Source organism: Anser brachyrhynchus, assembly GCF_964034855.1.
Source record: "Anser brachyrhynchus genome assembly, chromosome: 1".
NCBI lineage: Eukaryota > Metazoa > Chordata > Aves > Anseriformes > Anatidae > Anser > Anser brachyrhynchus.
In genome coordinates, this window is record NC_137694.1 from 201,677,584 (window position 1) to 201,696,015 (window position 18,432).

General features: G+C 44.6%; 1 protein-coding gene across 19 annotated transcripts in view; it reads right to left on the reverse strand.

Moving 5' to 3' along the window:
* FAT3 (FAT atypical cadherin 3) overlaps positions 1 to 18,432 on the reverse strand; it is a 426,083-nt gene that overhangs the window by 352,114 nt on the left and 55,537 nt on the right. For 10 of the 19 annotated variants that reach the window (XM_080567230.1, XM_080567225.1, XM_080567228.1 and 7 more), the window contains exons 1-2: positions 4,553 to 10,252; positions 4,101 to 4,235 (exon numbers count right to left, since the gene is read on the reverse strand). The exons of 5 other annotated variants lie outside the window; for them this stretch is intronic. The gene's annotated coding sequence lies outside the window, so the exon portion shown is untranslated. Of the gene's footprint in view, positions 1 to 1,975; positions 4,051 to 4,100; positions 4,236 to 4,552; positions 10,256 to 18,432 lie in introns of those variants that run through there. 4 more of the 19 variants (XM_080567235.1, XM_080567218.1, XM_080567229.1 and 1 more) reach the window with 3 other exon arrangements.

Below are 18,432 nucleotides of genomic sequence, written 5' to 3' on the forward strand. Positions count from 1 at the left end.
AAGATCCCCCGGAAAAGCCCTACATGCACTCACAGTATGATGACTGCAAGATAATTTTCTTGGCACCGCTGGAGTAACCAGCACGAGCAGCCAGAGGACAACCCCAAAGACAAGGTACTCTAAGCACTGATCTTTCTGCAATCCTGGTCTGTAGCCAGATGATCAAAAGTTTCAGGGGCAGCATTTTCATGCAACACATGATGAAACTGATGTAGGACTTCACAGCGGTTTTCTTGTACAGCGCTGGCAAAAGCATTCTCATCAGCATCTTTCAACAAAAATAAAGAAGGTCAGAAAAAAATCCCACCTTAAAATGGCAATAATAGGAAAACAATAGAAATCAACAACACTAACAAAAGCAGCATATGGGTTTTTTAAATATCCCAAACAGCTTAAAGTTGCTCAGACTTCTGTATTCATTAATTGCTCAGGACGCAGATTTATTTATTTATGGCTCAGAAAAGAATTCCCAGCTCAGAGGCTTTCCAAAGAACAGCCCTCCCCAGTTCTGCATGGCCACCTCAGCCAACTCACCCTGCCGTTTCTCATTCTGATGCTAATGCAGTTCAAACAACCCAGCCCTGCATTTTTTATGTATGCAATAAGCCTATCTTTAGGTCACTTAGTTGTGTCAGTTTAAATCACAACATTCCCATAGAGAAAAATCTGATCATTTTATTTACTTTCGGGGAAAGAGAAGGGAGAAGAAAAAAAAAAAGTTCACTATAAAAACGCTTTTTTGTTTCTGGGGCCTAATTCAAGTCTCACTGAAATCTGCATGAATTAACAGCAGTTAAACCCATGAGAAACAACACATTCTAATTAAGACTTGCACAGCTACCTTCAGCCACTATACCCTGACAATATCTGACCAGGCATAGGCATATCATATTATAAAATTCCATATATTTTTAGGTTTTATCCAGAGATTGCTGAATAAAGGCTGAGATCCCACTGATCTCTATGGGCTTCAGTTCTCTCTCTTTTGTAAAATAAGCCTGGATTCTACCGCTCCAGCTTTCACCAGCATCCGCACGGGGATAGTCTCAGGGCTTCTCACAAGAGGAAGAAAACATGAAGTTGAAGCCATCCATGAAAGGTACTGGATTTTTTCCAGATGTGGAGCTGTTTTTAATTAATTTGGAAACATCTGAAGTATTTGTTCATTAAATATGCTTTGCATTTCACACATACACATAAGAGAGTAAAGAAACCTAAAACTGAAGCCAAAATCATAATGTCTTATTAAAAAGACTCTTGACATCACTTTTAGCAAAATTAGGCTTACATGCAGACCACTGCTGTAACATGGCACATGGTACTGAAAGCATGTGGTTCCTGCACTTCCCTGTCCCAGGAAACCTCACCTTGACCTGGAGGAGCCACTGACCAGGAGCTCTCCCCCCGTCCCTCAGCCCCACAGCTCCAGGTGCAGGATGCTTCCCGGTGTGCCCACCACCACCACCCAAGGCACTGCTTGCTCATAATACCCATCCACTAGAAAAGGACGAAACAACTTACAGCAGTTCAATGTGCCAAATCATTACCTGGCAAAAATGTGGGGTATGATCATAGGGAAGAAGATTCAAACAGCCAGGAAGGGCAGGAGAGACATTTCATTCAACACTTTTCAGATCCTGAGCCAACGCGTACGAGCCACCCACCACTAACTCCAGTTAAAGCACTCTATGAACGTGCTGTGGTCACCTACAGCTGCAAGAAGCAAACAGAAAAACTTACAGCCTCCCGCTTTTGTCAAGTTCTCAGCAAAAAGATGCCTGTACCTATAACTTGGTAGTTACAGAGCTCCAGCCTGACACCCGAGGCAGGGACCACTGCCACCCAAGCTGGGAGCAGGGAGATTGGGTGCTGCAACGACCCGGCAGCTCCCGGCACAGAAAACCACGGAGCTTCCAGCACAGACAAAACATAGATATAACTTCTACATCTAAAAGTGCAACTGGATGCTATTTACCCCAGAAGCGCGGTGCTCCTCGAGGAAGAGGAGCCGCATCAGCCCATGCTACGCCCCGCGCTGCCACCACTGGGCTGCTCCCAGCACCCAGAGCACCCAAGTTAGGTCGGACGTTTCCACCGTACGCTGCAAACCGCTGTGTAGACATCATCATGCCGAGCGCTCGGTGGTGACACACTTTCCCATACCGCAGCTCTTGTCTCCCCTCTAGTGGCTGGCCCACCACAACCGCTCACAGGTCTTCTGCTGCCGCTGCCAGCGGCGCCCAGGGCCGGAGCGTGTCCCCCGGCACGGCCAACCCGAGCGGCGCGGTGGTGGTGGTGGTGGTGGTGGTGGTGGTGGTGGTGGTGGTGGTGGTGGATCCTCAGCCCTCGCCCAGTGCCACGGTTGGGATGGGATGGGATGGCGTGGCACAGCGAGAAGGCACGGGGAAGAAATGAGCACGTCTGGCAGAACCGCGGCTCTTCCACCGCCTTGGGTGCCCAAGGCTCCCGTTCGTGTCGTGAGGTGAGCACAGTCACCATTTAGTACGAAGAAGCTACTTTTGTTACTTTCATAACAAAATGATTTATTTCTCAGGGACCTGAAAGAATCAGGCATTCGGTCACTAAGAAACATTCAAACTTTTCCTGTCCAGAGACCAAGTTACGTGTCTGACAACCATGGTTTTGCCACCAAGGGTCAAAATCAATTCTAGTGATCACCAGACAAGTCAATGTCTCAGTGATCTTTAATCAATTTTACCAAGCACTACACGGCATGTGATGCTCTCCCCATTCTAACAACGGCACACAAACATTAGGAAAAAAAAAAAAAAAACTTCACATTTCTTCACAAGTCATCTTTAAAAAAAAAAAAATATCAAATTTCTTTCCTTTGGTTGCCAGTGCTAAAATATGCTAACAGCATTAAGGCAAGGGACGACTTGCAGAGCTCACAATCTGTATTCAGCATAATTAGCAGATGCCAATTTAACTTATTACTGCTTCTTCCTTTCTATATTATAAAAAGGATGTCAATGAAAACCTGTTATCTAAATGACTGTTTTCTCAGTGCTGATATAAAGCAACAATCATGGGAAAATACAGTCACAGAGCATGTGTTGGGAAATATCTGATTCTGAAATGACATTATAAACAGCGACATTATAAACAGCTACTGTAAAGAAAGAAATTAATGCCTTCAGACAGGACTTTCCTCTCTTCCTTCACACTTCAGATTTTCAGACTGTTTTTAAACAGAACTAATTACATATGTGGTGGCATTCCTAGTTAGTCAAATACGCGAGACAACATTCAAGGTAAGGCAAAATCAGTAAAGGAGGTTGCTCAACTGTCTCAGCTACTGATTACTATAAAGCATGAGAAACAAATACCCTTAAGATGCATTTTCCAGTCAGAGAACTAACAGTAAGTAAGACAGAACAGAAATACCTAGGAAAGAAACCAAAGCAAGTCTTAAAAATAAGCCTCCTCCAAAATGGCAAATAATGCACTGTGTCATAGCTAAGGGGACAGTTACCGAGTGCACTTCTCCTGTCTGCAAAGCTAAAACACATTTCATAAAACAAAGCCCTCTTGAACTAAGAGGGAGGCTGTTGAAAGATGCATACAGCACACACACATGCAAAAAAAAAAGCAAAGCACCCCAACGTTATGGATTAAGTAGGTTTCTACCCCAGAAACGATATAAAGATCCAGTCCAGGCACCACTTGCTACTACTTGGGTTGGCAAAGATGCCCTCCCACTAACATTTCTGCATATTGCAACGCAGTGCAAAAAATATTTTATTAAACTCTCTTCTGACTATCAGGGCTGAGTTGAAAAGCCTTGTAAGGCTATGCTTCTCTGCAGCTTTATTCAATTTCAGCTGTAACTTCATTTGTTACGCTGAACAGAAAGTGTAAACTTCACCCTTCACAAGAGCTAAGGAAAAAAAAAAAAAAACCATTTCATACTCTCCCGTAAGTAGTATGTGTAAAGCACGGACCAGAACCGCTGCACACATACCCCCAATTAAATTGGTCTCTGTGGAAACTAATAACTTTCCACAGTATGCACTGTAATCCAAGTAATAATTTTAAACAGGCATAAGCTGCAGCGTGCTGAACTAAGGCATTCTTACCTTGCAAAGAGTGCTTGAAGATGTTTAGTTACAGTAAAAGAGGAGAATGTGCACGCCGCCAGGCATTGCCCATGTACGAGGGTGCATGCCTTGCCCCACACATGCGCACGCACACACCAGCCCTGCGTGTGCTTCCTAGGTAGAGAAAGAGGAGCAGGAAAGATAAGCAGCAGTGATAATGCCCCAGCTTTATGTCTCAATCAGGGGCGAGTCAGGCAGGAAGAACCATTTGAGATGAAAAAGGGGGGAAAAAAAAAAAGATTACTTTTCTTCCTCTGGATGTAAAGAGCTTTGCCTGGATGATCTGTTAACACCTTAACACAGAAATCTTCATAACCCACCTCCCTCACCAGCCAATTAGTTGCACATGTCAAATGACTGCACAAACAATGCACAAAGACTTTAGCAATAAAAAAAAAAAGAAAGAAAAGAAAAAAAGAAGAATCCCTTACCTTTTAGTCAGAATAAGTGACAGATAACAGGCACGAGAAACTCAGTTGGCACAGTTGCTGTACATATTTCTCTGCGGACTTCTCTTTAGTGGTCCCAAAAGCACTGAACATAAAAAAACTCCAGCCTGCCTGCTTCATTCTTCAGCAACAGAGATACATGCTGTCACGGTAACAAGCAAAAGCAAAAAGAACTACAGATCTTAGGTTTTTAAAGCCTTTGTGTTTACGGGGAAGAAAAAAGAGGGAGCAAGGGAAAGAAGGAACAGAGCAAACACTTTTTCTAAGAGAAATCTGGTCTTGGCTGCAGAACTAACCACAGCACAGGATCGTTCAGTTTGAATTTCCCTGTTTCCAAGCTCCTTGGGAAAAAAAAAATCAGTCTTTAGGAAGGAAAAAAAATCAAATGCATGGATTGGGGGAAGGGAGAGGAGGAGGAGGAGGAGGGTACTGCTCCTATGTGACATACATATGGAATGAGCATTAGAACAATGCTGACAGGACAGCTAAGCAACTGCACTCTGGGGCAGCAGTTTTCAAAGCAGAGCTTTTGCAGCTTTGCAGAAAGGAGAAGAAAACAATAAAAAAAAAAAAAGACTCCGCAAAGGGGGAAGAAAAAAAAAAAAAAAGAAAGAGAAGGAAAGAAAAATAACAGAAAAAGAAAGGAGCTGTTAATTCAAGATGAGCTGCCGGACTTAAAAAAAAAAAATAATAATGAAATGAGTTGCTTAATTTTTGAAAGGGGGGTGGGTGGGAAACGCCGCGACTGCTTTCCAGCGACGCAAGCAGAAGCCTTGGTGTCTGGTGCACTTAGATTTTATGCGGCGCGCAGCGGGTCCCCTCCTCCTCGCCTGCCTCCCTCCGCCCTCCCAGCCTTGGAAGCTCTTGGTCCCAGGGGGCCGGAATTCCAGTGGACCCAATTAACACTGTACTTCGCTGGCTCCTTGGTATGATCGATATTAAATAAGCTGAGTTTTAGCAGCACTGAAAAATAAAGCAGCCATGTAATTTGTGGCTGATGGAGGCTGCGGGTTTTTTTTCCCCCCTCCTGTTTCCCTACTCCCCCGGTCTCAAAAGGATCCAACACGGGAAAAAAAAAAAAAAACAGAAAAGCATGTGCCAGCGCCAGTGACACAAGCTGCATCAGATATTTGTTAGAAACTTGATAGAAGCAGAACATCGGCTGCTCATTTCACTAGCTTCGCCAGGACTTTATTAAAGTGGATTTACAAATCAATGGAAGGAATCCAAAGGTTCACAAACGGGCTCTTTCATCAGGTCCGCCGCCTGGCGTACAGGAAGTTTGCTGAAGGGGTCTGGGGGCTGTTTCGCCAGCACGCTTGTTTCAAATGGACTCCCAACAACATGACTTGTTTGGTTTGGTGAAAGAAATGCAGCAAGAGGTTCGCCGCTCTAAGGGAATGCAGCCTAGTGTGTTTACTGCTTCATTCCCACAGCACGTGCTGCAAGGCGCCCTACAAATTGGGAATTATTTTAATTTGAAGGGGGAAGTGGTTGGGAGGCAGTAACCTTCTCTGCTCCTGTTTTCCCTGATCTATCAATCACAGATTGCCACGTAAAAACAATCTACTACAGGCTCTCTCTATAGAGGAAATGCAATTACTAGCATTAACTCTTGCCGTCACAAATTAATACAATACAGTCCACAGCCAACTGCCTGCAAGCCATTAATCAAAGAATAAATGGGTGGTTTGCTTAAATCCAACCTGTCTGAAATTCTCAGGTTAAGAATGCCCCTTCCCCTTTCCAGATTTCTGCTCGTCTGTGAAAGTCAGCAGTGAGAGAAGGCAAAGAAAAACAATTTTATTTGCTAGGTCCAGGACAAATGCAAGCTAACAACATCCAGCAGTGAACCTGCTTACAAATACAGGGTTTTAGTACCAGCAGTCGCTTTTGCTTTTTTGTTTCTGGGGCAGCCATAACCTTCAAACCAAACCTAATAAATAGCACTGAGCAAGATCCTTGACTGAACAGCTGGGTTGACCAGTGACTTGAATCCATTTTGTTAAATTAATGCGAGATTGCGTTTCTGTATGAGTAAGATCAATTAAAAATACTCATAAAACCATGCTACTAAAGGCAGTGAAGAGTTAAATTAATTAACTGAAAAAGCCTCCAATTAAATAATGCTAAGGTTACGATTCTAGCTGAGGAAGGGAAAAAAAAAACAAAAACAAAAAACAAGAGCAGGATGAAATCCTGCTAGTCAGTGACTACAAGTAGTAGCTCCAAATGCCACAATGTTTGTCACAAATTCTTTATGATGCTTAGTAAGATCTTTTACAGTTTGACCAATGTGGATTATGCAGATATTCTGAGCAGTCGTCAACCGTCCCACCAGGTATCACAAGCCAAAGGCTTTTTTTTTTTTTTTTAACATGGGAAGACCCAAAAGAGCACCAGTAAATTGCTTATGCAGACAAAGTCCATGTTTCTTGAGCTACCGTCACTCCGGGCTCCTGTACGCTTGATGAAGATGCTGTTCTTTACATTTATTGACTTCACACATTTAATCTAGCTGACTTGTTTTTTTTTGGTGCAGGAAGGGTCAGGAAGGAAATATCCCTAAGTAACGCAGCACTGAGCAGTGAAATGCTGGGTCAGAATTTGAATGAGTGCAAAACACAGAAACATCTGCAGGACGTCAACGAAAATGCTGCAGAACCTCATGCTCCATAGCTGTTATTGACCCAGCGCTGCAGCACATCAAACACAGTCCAGATGAAGGATTTAAAATGAGAATCAAAGATCACTGGTAACAGTAACCTCACCGTCCAGAGTCTAAAAAATTACATTTGCCCTTCAGTCCCCTATTCTAAATTTGGAGGCAACGTGAATTGGTTGAGCATCCCCAAAAGTGGCCTCAACCTCGTATATTATGCTTCTCTTCGCAAGGGACCAAAGCACTTTGCAAGAGCTCTGCATCACCTCTCGATGTGAGAGCATACACAACCCACCTGCCAGAGGAGAAGTGCCCTCCTTCCATGAGAGCCTGAGCTGCACAAAACCACGCTGCCACCAGGACCGCAGAGGGGCTCCAGGAAAGTCTTGCAAATAAGGGACATGCTCTCAAGGGGCACCTGGCTATGGCTCTCTTCTCCACGAGCTGCTGGATACCTCAAGCCCCATCTGACAAAAGGCAGGGAAAGCTCACCCCGGCAATCAAATTATTTTCACAGAAAAACACTGTAATAACATAATCCACTGAATACATCCAGGCTGAAGAGGTCCAGTGGGTAGCTGCATTTTGGGAAAGGTTGAGGTTTACAACTGCACAGGGGATCGTAAGTGCTCTTAGAACCCATAAAGGATCCATCAGTCGATCTGTCATCTCAACACTCCCAGGCACTAGGAAAGTCTTTATTATCCCCATTTTAGAGATGATGATTTGAACACTGAAAGCCTAAACTGCCTCCCCAAGGAGATGCAAGAAGTGCTGGAGAATAGCAGGGAACTGATTCCAGGCTTTTCAAGTCCCTTAACTGCGAAGACAGTTCTTGTTTCAAACACAAGCAACTAAATTTGACATATTTTGAAAGTCAAGCTATTTGTTCCTTAAAAAAAATAAAAAAATATCAGCATCATCCTAGTCTACCTTTAAATATGAGCCAAAGCACAATCTATGGTGTTTAAGGAGCTCCTGCACTACTTAAAAAAATAAGCATGTGTCTATGCTGACAGGTTTTATTCCAAATAAAAAAAAAAAAACATAATCCACTTTACTAGAAAAAAAGTCAAATATAATTCCCTGATTAGAATTACAGTCCCAGTTTCATAGAACATTTCAAGCCAGTGGGGAATTGCACAGAAGGACACCCCGCGGGTGTGGAGAAAAACGGACAGAAAACATATCTCAAAGTAACCAAATGCACCGGGATCAGCCCACGTTATCGGTTTACCTCTGGGCAAAGGAAACAATTGTGAGTGCCACTGCAGAGGTCCCAGTTCCCAACCGCCCCCACGCTGGTGCCACTGGTATTGCTGGAGGCAGCAGGAGGAGGCTGGAAACCTCTCCGAGCAGAGGCGGCCTCCAGTGACACCAGGTTGATAAACCACAGGACAGCGTGCTTTTGCCTTAATGTGATTTGGAGGAAGAACATGACTTCCATGTGAATAAAAGCAAATTCTGAGAAAAAAGACAATGCTACAGAAGCCGTAATGGGTACCTAACAAAAGCCTGAGCTGGAGAGAGCTAACAAAGGAAAAGAGCTGCTACCAAAAGAGAAAGAAGTCAGTATTTACTACTTGAAGGCGGGGACTAATGACTGCTAATGGGGCAGCACCCAGAGGAAAAGCTATAAAGATTTTTCTTTTTTTCTCCTTCAAAAACTGTATTAAGCATCAGCATTTACAAGGCTCTGTGGAGAAGTACAACCTAGCCGGGTGCTCCTCAAGAACCTCTGACAGAAACTGCAAACATGGGAGATTAGCTACGTAAGGATACACGGCGTAAAACAATTTGTAGCAGCTAATCCACTTTATTACAGGCATTGTCAACTCTGTTCATTATCTAAACCTTCCGATTCAACTGTTCCTGTTCTCAAAGACTACAGCCCTTGGCATATTTAAAGTTGCTTACATTTTCTTTTTAATATACTTATTTGGATTATTAAAAGGCAAATCGATTGATAGGCCTAACCCTTTAATATCGGGTTTCATATCGTACAATAAATACTAGAAATTAAAAAAAGAGAAACATTTAACTAAATAAACCCTGGCTTCAAAGATACACTGATACTTAGAAATATTGGTGAATACATGGCAATGTGGTCTTTGCTCAAGAATGCGAAAAACTCTCTGTGGATATTTTAAATATTTACCAAATGAAGGGGATGTGTATCAGGTTGCAGAGCTTTGGATTGCACACGGTTTCAAGAGATGACAATTCATGTCAATCTCCATCAGTTGGCTTGTAGGTTTGTTTTGTTCTTTTTGATTTCTAATTACATTTTTATAAACAGAATGAACACAAAAAGCCAGAAACAAAAAATAAAATAAAGGAAAAACTACTAGTGAAGGCACTTAACATCAGAGAAGGTTAGTCGAAAAATTAGGATTTACAACTACACAATAAACCACGGTGAAGTTCAGCTGACTGATGCTCTGCACTACGACGTGTTGAGCACCAAGGATAAAAGGCCAATTTCCCATTTGAAAATTGGGTTTTAGGAACTTGCAGCAGCCAGGCTGTGGGGCTGGGTTTTTACCCTCCAGTCACAGAGGGATGCCCAGTGCACCCAAACGGAGCCGTGGCTCCCGTTTCAACTACCTGAGCTCTCTGGCGGGTGCCCGCACAGCCCCACTAAATGCAAGTGGGTCACGGCACCCTCAGCCAAAACAATCAGTCCTGAGCCAGATGATCTGGGAGTGAGGAAGCCTTGTCCCAGCCCTCGTGCTGCCCAGAACCTCTCCAAAGGCGAGATCTGCAGAGCGAACAGGACCTCGCACTGCCGCGGTGTACGGGCCATGCGTGTGGTGCCTGTCAGGTCCCTCCCTCCACCAGCACACGTTTTCTTCCCGAATCTTTCCTCAGGTCTTGAGATCCAAAAACGAAGCTCGCAGGTCCACCTGCAGGCACTCTTGGTTCATCTGCTGGGCTCCTCAGATTTCCATAAATTCAGGGCCCCATGCTCCAAAAGCATGGGCAGACACTTCTCTGCAACTCTGGAGGATCCTGAAAGCCTGCTGAAGAAATAAGTCAGCACTGTGAGCGGGGCTTGGCATGTCCTGCAGCCCACAGGAGACCCAAGCTTGGCATCCAGTGTGTTAAAATGCACCAGCGTTGGTTAAAGTTTCCTTTCAATCTCAGCACCTCCTCCGCCTCCGTACAAATGATTTTTGAACTTTTTAGGGTGCCTTCTTTTCACTGCTGACTACTTGTTTCAGCTCATCAAATTACCTTGCTGCATGTCATTTTCACATATTTTAACTCCTGAGTGCGTGGGTACAAAGCAGACCCTCCCAAGAAAAGTACCGTGAAGTAAGACCAAGCACAATCTCAAAAAGCAACAGGTTATTTCTCACCTTTCCCACCTGAGATGCTCGTTCCCTCCTAGCAAGGTGTTGGTGCTGTACCTGAGATCTGACTACAGCACAGATAAGCAAACCTAAGCTAACTGCAACCTAGGCTGAAGAGCATTGCTGCTCCCATCAGTGAAGCTACAAATACCAGCACAGACCACATAAATCTAATCAGGACACAGCAGGCTCTGACCACTGACCATATCATGATAAAGCATCTGATATTGTGACTTCACGGCCACCACCACCCAGGCAAGCTTGGTTTCAGCTAGCTGGGGCACTCGGACTAGAAATACCTGTAATTTACTGGGAAGGAAGGAGCTCCTTCCAGAATGAACTGAAAGAAAAGAAAAATTACTGGAAGAAATTCATACCTCTTAACTGCAAGCCCTTGGCTCCCCAGGCAGGCGGTGCAGGACGACTCCCGGGGCAGGTGCCTGGCCCTGGGATGGCACCACGTCCCACACCATGCTCAGGGTTACGGGACCTGCCTCCCACCCCGACCCTGCTCACAAGGGCAGGGGCAGCATTTGCATGGAGCACTAAAGGAGGACAGCTCTTGGCAAACAGCTTTTCTACACCACACCTCCAGTCTCCCTTCCCTGTCCCGACGGCGTTACTGAGCTTCAGTTCTTCCCGTGCAGCAAGGAACTCGTTCCCCTGCTGGTCTGGCAGGGCGGTGTTGGGATGAAGCTGCCTCAAAGGCAGAGAGAGACTGGTATCGTAACATGTAGCCAGAAAAACCCTTTGGTTGGTCAGGGCACACCAGCACCTCCCTGCTGGAAAACCACCAACATGGGCCCAGATACCGGGGAGGGAAAAATAAGTACGAATAAAAGCATTACAAGTACCTAAGTAAATTGCTATGTAGCGGTCTGCGATTCCACAGGGAAAAAAAAACACAACGTATTATAATGATATGGCTCCATAGCTAATTTTGGTTACTGATCCGTCAGGCCTTTCTATAGGATGCTGGCATACAATGTGGAATGTATTTTAAGTGTCACTTTGCTTGAATATATACCTCCAACACATGCTAATAACAGTTTAAATGTAAAACCCTGCCACGTCACAGCTGCTCACATCTATTACTTCTGAAGACAGAAAGTAACTGCTAAGCATCATTCTTCAGAAATGGAGAGAGAATGTGGGAAAAGAGATGGATGGATTTGGCAAGAGATCGCAAATGCCTAGGATTTCTGTCTCCTGCTCACTGCAAGCTTGCATACTTTATTCCTTCTCCAGTTTTATTTTAGCACCAACTTTTCTGAGCGTCTTTTGCAAGCCAGCTCAGCCCAGCATGAAGTGCGTTGGCACATTCCACCACCGCAACCCCGTCACTGTGGTCAAGCAGTCAAAATCCTCATCAAGTCGCATTTTCGGAATAGACGTTACGCCAGAGCAGCTGAAAGCACTCCCTGTTACACGTGGACGACTCCGGTGCAGCTTGTGGGAGGTCTTCGGGCACACCGGGAGGTGAGGACTGCCCGTGCCACCGAGCTCACCTCCCCATTTCAGGGGCATCTCTGAAGGTCTCTGGTCAAGCTGTAGCTCAAAGGTATCAGTTGAAGGCTGAGTAAGTAAGATGATAAATCTAAATCTCTCTTCTGAAGCCTTGTTTTCCACTGTTTTGGTATCACTTCTCTCATTGAAGCTCTTCTTTTTTTCTTTTTGACAAATACTTCATCATCTACGATTTGCCTGTACAGGCCACAATTACCCCTTACAGAGAAAGGGTGAGGAATAAACAGACACACCACCCTTACAGACCGTACCTTTCTAACAGGTTTCCAGCATAGCCAGACTGATGGACCCTTTATTAGGAGAGGGCAGATTAACGTAACTGCTTTATAGTTTCAACTCTTTTTGTCATCTTCAGAGCAGATGCTCTGCGAGTTCTTCCCTATTTGCTAAATGCTGTCAAGTGACAATTCCCATCCATTTTGGGGAGGACTCCTGAAGCGAACTGCATGGATGTTTAAAGAGACTTGTGCTTAGGACTACTCCTTCAAAGGCTGCGAGGCTGGTTGCCATGGTTGCTGGAGGCTAAACCTGGCAGGGCTGATGTCTTTATCAAAGCCAAGCCGCAGGAACGAGCCCTGAAGGCTGGGGATGCTCCACAAAAGCACCATCAGGGCTAGAGGTCCTGGCAACGGGAGCTGGAAGGGAGGAGGAGATAAAATGCAGCACCTGGTGAGAAGAAGGCAAGTGGGATGGTCTGACCTTGGTGCAGTGGTAGGAGGAAGGAACTGCCCAGTATAAGGGAAAGATAGTAAGGAATCAGGCATTCCCCTCCAAATTAACGTTGGTGGAGATGATTCCGAGTTTGGCACAGTAACAGGCAGGCATCAGCTACCCGGCAGTTTGGGAGCAGGCAGTAGTCATGATCCCAAATCAAATCCCACAGGCAGGGAGGATGGGAGCTCAGTGGGTACAGACTACTTCTCAAGACAGCTCTAAGCCAACAGCCTGGAGGACCGTCATGCCACTGGCTTACTATCCCCATCAAAGGTGTAAAACCAAAGGTCGGGAGAATCCATTATCCTTCGACAATTCCACGTTATTCTTACAAGAGATGAAAAACTACAGATTACTGCATTTCCCTAGCACTTCTTCATCTCCCTAAACCCACACAAGGAAGAGAGGAGAAGAGCAGCGGGGGGGAATAAATTTGTTGCACTCTTTGCATCTTGGAAAAGATGGTTACTGTTGTCCTAAGCCATTTTGAACCCATCCTTCCTCAGCGAGCTGAAGGCCGTGAGCAGGGCTGGGACAGAGCAAGGAGCAGCTCCGTCACCACCACGTGTGGCGTGGCTCGACTCTGTTAGCGCTCAATGGCCTCTACTCCAAAACTCAGGTTTGGACTGTAATAGCAGTGCTGTAAAAACAAGACTTTACAGCTCCTTAGCACTGCTCCTGCTCTTTTATCCAGAGCAAAAACTTCAGGGCAAAAGGCATCCAGGTCATTCCCTGCACTGAGCCAGCTCACATCCCATCTGGTGACCCACTGAAAACGTGGCAAAAGGAAGAAGTGCTGCCCACAGTATCTAGCACTACGCAAAAACACAGGCAGAAAAAGACAGGGATGGGACAGTACACAGCACACCCTGTGAGGTTCTTGTTATGGTAAATGATGGAGAGGACAGATCAGGGTTCACCGTATACAAAGCACAGAATTCAGTTACTAAACTACGCGAGTAATTGGGTTTATGGATGTTCCTGGAAGAGGCAGCAGGGAAGCCATCCTCTCAGGGCAGCTAAGTGCCTGACTTCTGTGGATTTTTATGTGTTTGTCAAACACTTAGATACTACATGCACTTAGAATCCTTTAAATAAATAAAATGCATCGGGATAGTTCAGCGCAAAAGGCACTGTACCAATGCATGTTAACCACTTCCAATGGAAATTACAACAGTGTATAGGCATAGTAAGTGCAGCCAAAGGGAAGCCTAATAAAAATAGGATAGCAGGGAGAAAGAGGAGGAAATTTAAGACTGACAGCATTGCTGCCTGAAAGAAATCAGGACAGCAGATCTGAGAATAGCTCAGATCATAAGATAGAGAAGGAGGAAAAGCACCTCCGTTTTACCACGATTCGGCCAGCTTACATTTCATTGCAGGCAATCCAGGATAGGCAATTGTGTAATCAAGAGCCAGACGGCTTTACTCATTTATAATTAATTCAGAGTACTTTGAAAGTGAGCTCAGAAAATAGCCAAGTGCTTCCCTTTAAGGGAATCTCTCGTAATGCTTCTGCAGGGCACCGCAAGCAAAGCAGTTGTTCAGCTGAAGACAAAAGGGTTTCTCCTGACATAAATGAATAAAATGTTACCACAGGCAGCGAAGCAGAGAACATGGCCCATCTTGAAGGAAGGCTTTAATCCAAACACCGGAGTTTTACAGTGAGAAACACCATTCTGGACATTTTTACACCGTTTTAAGGGTGGAGAGAAATCTCACTGCATTATGGACCGAGGTGGAGACAACTCAGTCTTCTATTTATTGTATGTGGCAAGCATGTTTTTTGGCTCCAGAACCACAACCCGCGCTCCCATCTACCCACCACACTTGCCAGGAGTGTAGGTGTTAAAAGCCTTTATGGTTGCATTGGCCCCCGTATGTTCCCCACCCTCCCCAGCCACCCCACCGCGAACCGCCTCGACAGCAGAGCCCTGCGTCCCAGCGCTGCTCGTTTGTTCGGATCCTCAGGTATTCATTAGCTGTCCTGTGCCCACACAAATAATTCAGAAAGTTAAATGCCGCCTTCCGTTTTGCGTGGTTACTAATTTATCTACACTTAGCTTTTCATCTGTAATTCACATTGACATTAATGGAGAGACAAATATGTGTGTAACAGAACAGAGGCAGACCAAAATAAATGAGAAAAAATGTGGTCACCAGAAACCAATTATACATTCAAAACTGCATAGTGGAAACCACTGGAGTGTTGAAATCAAGTGAGGAGGAAAATGTACCAAAAACACACTTAGACTCGGGGAAGGAGGGGGTGCAGGGACATAGTTTCTAGTACATACAATCAGTCTCAGCCTCATGGAAAAGAATATAAATATTTAGACATGAACAGACCTCTTAAAATACAGTTGCAGAGCCTGCTGGCACATGGACAAACATACAATAAGCCCACCAATGTGGAGACACAAATCAGGTAAATCAGACATGAAATTGGCAGGCAACACGTGCAAGATGCGTATTGTAAAGGCAAAAATGTGTTCACCACCAAACACAAAGATGAATTTTCCAAGACAATCTGAAGCTGAACTGTAAAAGAAATAAACATTAAATATTTAAAGCTGTTCACCTAAATGCTATCACTTGGAGCACATGGTGGCTTTTCCTTCCACCAGCGTTCTTCTCCCTGCAACAAAAACCAAACTCTTTAAAGGGAAACACTTTAGCAGTCTTGCTACTTTGCAAGCTGAACATCTGCCCAGATGGCCCTGAAAGAGTTAAGCGCTTCAGAGCTCAGATATTCTCCTTCCCATGTCTCAGGATAAGTACTAGAAGATTTATGTGCAATGAATTTCCAATTACAGATCTCCACCAGCTGGGCTGTCAATCAGCCTGCCTATCCAGCGCGTGTCTTTACCTCCCCATGTTCTCGTTGCTCATAGAGGCTCCTTCTCCACCCAGGAGCACACACAAAAGCATGTAATTCCCACATTCCTGCCAACCGAAGCAGGTTAAACGGTGCTTTGGTCTTCCCTTCCTCCTCCAGTTCAAGACAAACATCATTTTCTCACCACAGCATCCAGGAGAACTATTCCAGCGATGAATCTGAGACACCAAAACCTATTTTAAAAGCAGAATGACATTTCCTCCAAGGCTTTTCCCATTAGCAGCCACTGGAAAGGAATGCGGGGTATGAGGGAAATCTGGGAGGGAAGCCCTAGGATCAGGACACGAAATCTTCCTACAATGGTACCCAAGGTCCATATACAAGGTTTAAAAAGGAAAAAAAAATCCACTGCCCTAAGTTTCATTATGTTAAGTCCTTCATCGTTATTTTGCCCAGGTAAAGAAGTACGAAGTTGTCAGAGAAGTAGATATGGTAGCTTTGGGATCTCCAACATGCTCCTCAGATTCATCTAAAAGAGGCATTATCTCCCATTAATTACGAAATTACTTCCTGCGTCTCACCTAGTTTTTAGCTCAGCATACAAAAAGTGTTCATGAAAACGGGTGTCTTGCTCAGGGTCACCACCCACCACATTTTAATGGATTATCCTTTATTTCTTTAATACTCCGACTCGCTCTTAGCACCTCCGCACGTCCTTTACTTCATTTCTCAGCCACATGACTAAGGGAAACGCTGAATCAATAAACCTTTGCAGAGCAACACTAAGCAATATAACCAGTGATTAAATCTTGTTTTCAATGTAGAATTCTACTTGAGAAACATAATTTAAAAAAGCTAACCACAAAGCTCTGAAAAAATATTTTCCTCCCCTGTTTGCTAAGATCTCACTAAGCCGTACCCCTGAAATGAAAAAACCACAGACATGGCATCATCCCTGAGACTTCGCCTGTTACAACACGATATTACCCCAGGCTGTTGTTTTTGCACCTGCATCTCACTTCCTAACCTGGGTTACAGAGAAGATGATTCTTGAAAGGTTAATTAGCAGCTACGTAAACAGAAAATCCTTGCTATGCATCGGAGTGAATGTGTTTCACTGCAAGGGTTGAGCACCGTGCGAAGGGCAGGGCTTTGAGACGTGGTACCAAGCCAGGTCCTCCAGCAGGACCCGTAAGGGTTTTTTTTTTTTTTTTTTGCCTGCAGAGGCCTTACCAGAGCTCTCTGGAAATTTTCATCCAGGCTCGACTACCTATAAATAGCGAAGTGCAGCCCCCGGGGGCTGTGTGGCTCTGTGCTGTGGTTGCTCCGAGTTGCTAAGGAGATGGCAGAGCGACGGCGTGCAAACCGCGTGGGGGAACCCAGAGGAGAGCGGCACCGCTCCGGGGCTGGGCCCGGAGCCAGGCAGGTAACCTCTGGATCAGAAGCCTCCCTTGGAAAAAAAAAATAAAATGAACTAAATGGATGGAGACTCTCTCTGGCTTATGGAAACACTGGAAAACAAGCCTGAGAGAGGCCAGGCACGGGGAACATCAGGACAGGCATTCCCATCGACAGACTCCTGAATAATTATTACAAACCACCAACTGTCTGGGTTCTTGCAGCATCCCTGCTTCCTCAGTCCAGACCTGGGTTCTTTATCTCAGCGGAAAGTAATTATAGCCTATACTACACAGCACCTCTCCAAAGCAAAAGGAATTTTTGAATCCTTTTAAGTTACTTCTATGTAGGCTTTACAAACATGACTGATATGCAAAACATCAAGCTTTGAACTGCAGCACTGGAACAAACTACCTAAAGGAGCTGAGACTACAGGATGACCCCTTATACTCACTCTTTTTTACATCTGAGCATGCACCCAAAACACTTGTTTTGGGCTAGATGATGCCTGAATAGAGATGAAGTCTGCTCAAGACACGGGAGGAAAATAAGGGTCATCCTGAATTAAGGTTATATGTAGATGTGACTGTCCATCTCAGCTGGTCGAATTATGTCCCTAAATAGACGATGACTTGCAGTCGCTGTGATGGTAGCAAACTTCAGCCAGACGGAGTGCACACCCTGAGGAGAGGAGGTTTTGCATTTCCACAATGAATAGAGATATGATTTTACAGGGATATATAAGGCTTACTTAAAGTTTATGCAGGAGCAACTTTGCAATTGCTCCTGGTGGACTGGAAAACAGCCTGGAGATAAAGATATCTATAAAGAAAAAAAAAATCTAGAGTAGTTTCTAAGAACAAAACCCAGAGGGAAACAGTAACAACGAAAAGGTGTAGGAATTCTTCAAAGAAACGCGAATGCAAAAGAGCCAAGGTAGCTCCTACAAACACTGCAGAAATATTTTGTTTTGTTATCCGCAGTTCCTCATGCAGATTACTTGGTTGTGATAGAAAATTAAATGCTTTTGTTTTCCAAGACCCATCCGCAGCTAAAATGATACATCTTAGCAGAACAAAGGCAGTCTCTCTTGCCAACGTTGTATTAGCTCATCTCTCACAGAAAAACAAAGACCTAGCAGAAAAAGGTGTATTTTTCTCTGTGGCCACCGATGCTCCAAGCCACGGAAGTATCAAAGCGCATCTGACAGCCGCTCATTATTACGCGGCTGAAAGAGAAAACTGTACTTTTTTCTTTTCCCCACGACAGCAATGAAACCACATCAGGAATATCTGAAACGAAAAGCACGCAGAACAACCGAGTGATTTGAACGTACTGTCTTCCATCTTTTACAGATGATAACGCT